General features: G+C 58.5%; 1 non-coding gene across 1 annotated transcript; it reads left to right on the top strand.

Moving 5' to 3' along the window:
• The first annotated feature begins 466 nt into the window (after positions 1-466).
• Positions 467-559, top strand: LOC135319643 (small nucleolar RNA SNORD116). The gene has a single exon (XR_010378443.1). It is a non-coding gene; the product is annotated as a small nucleolar RNA SNORD116 (small nucleolar RNA).
• Positions 560-1,743: the final 1,184 nt, after the last annotated feature.

The following is a 1,743-nucleotide window of genomic DNA, read 5'->3' as shown; positions in this document are numbered from 1 at the left end:
ATTGATTGCGGGCTTCCCCATAGATAAAGGTTGATTGGCATGAAGCTTGCTCTCTGAGAACCTGGGTCCACCTCTGAAGCGTGCATGTGATTTCTGTCCCCTTGCCAGGTGGAGTGGCCAGGCCAGCCTTGCCGTCAGCCAAGACAAGACGTCCCTGTCGTTTTCTGGTGACTGCTGGTGGCCGGAAGTCCCCCAAGCAGTGGGTCGGCCCCAGGGTGCTGACCCTTCCCAGGGATCTCTCAGGATGACGGTACGCCTTCCCCTCCCCCACCCCAAGTCCTGGCGTCTCCTTTCGGGTTTTCTCTGACTGCCCGAAAGTCGGGCAAGAAAGATGGACGGTGGCTGTTTCTCAGTGGCTTGCTGGCTCTGGTTTGCTCAGCTTGCTGGAGGTCTCCGAGCTCGTCGGCTCCTCTGTGGAGCCGCCCAGCCTGCCGCGTTGAGTTCTCCAGCATGCCAGCACGTGCTCGGATCGATGATGACTCCCTCATATGCATTCCTTGGAAATCTGAACAAAATGAGTGAGAACTCACTACCGTCGTTCTCATCGAAACTGAGGTCCAGCACGTTGCCTCCCCGGGGGCTAGGGCATAGTTAGGCGTGAGGGGCAGCTTGCCCTTGTTCCCACTGCTGCAAACACCCCCCACGGCGCCAGCATTAGACAGCCTCCCGTCTGAGGGTCGGTCGTGTGCAAGCATTCGTCGAGGCAGCTGGAATCGGAGGTCGCTGTTTGAGTGGCCGTTGTGGGATGTGACAGTGGCCAGGTCCTCTGCTGCTGGTCGAAGGGGGAGTGCCAAATTGGCCAAGGCCCTGTGAGCAGGTGGCATGGATAAGTTGGTTTGAGGCAGCTGCATGCTGTTTGGGGTGTGGCCCGAGGTCGAGTGTGTCTCCGAGCCCAGGAGAAGAGGTGTGGGTGTTTTTTCCCATGGAGCAGCAGTGGAGGCGTGTGCCATGCGTGATCTGGACTTCCTTCGTCTTGGTGAGGACTGCTGAGTGCCCAGTGGCTATGCGGCGTTTCCCGGTGGCTGAAGTGCCGGGAGCAGGCTGAGGGACTGGGTGGCGGTGCTAGCCCTGCAGCTCCCTACTGCACCCACTGCCGCCGTGTCGGTGCCAGGGCACAAGCACGGGGCGTGCTGAGGACTCAGCGCTGCCTCCAAGCATCTGCGGTAGCTGATGGCCGAGACCGGAAGGGAAGGGTCCGGTGAGGTTAACTCTGGCGTGGTTTTGTGTGTTTTCCTGAGCCACGCTGTCGTCCTGTTGTTCCTCCTGCTGTGCTGGAAGTCTGAGGAATGTGTCTGTTTGAAGAGGGTCTGTCCATAAAAGCCTAGGGAGGAAGGCTTTTCTGGTCCATATGGATGGGCAGTGCTAGCAGACCCCTGAAGTCTTGGCTTGCTGACTCATCCAAGAGACTCCCAAAAGGTGTCTTGCAGGAACCTGGGAGAGATCCGCTGGCAGCCGGGCTCCAGATGACTGACAGAAACATGGCCTTTAGCCCCTTGGCCTCTTGGTCCATGAATGTGCAATGTTCAAGTGTTCCTTTAGGCGGGAGCCACGTTTCTGGCCCAGAGGGTCCCCTTCCCCATGGCATGTGCTGACCTTTAGCCCTGCTAGTGCGTGGGCATGGCATATGTTTGCTGAGGTCCTGGATGGGCTGCTGTGGACAGCCACCTCCTCATGTCGCCCAGTTCAAAGATTCCTTTCCCGGGAGAGGTCTTCTGTGATTGGACTTTCTGTGGTCCTCATGAA

Source organism: Camelus dromedarius, chromosome 29 (assembly GCF_036321535.1).
Source record: "Camelus dromedarius isolate mCamDro1 chromosome 29, mCamDro1.pat, whole genome shotgun sequence".
NCBI lineage: Eukaryota > Metazoa > Chordata > Mammalia > Artiodactyla > Camelidae > Camelus > Camelus dromedarius.
This window is presented reverse-complemented; position numbering and strand designations above follow the sequence as displayed.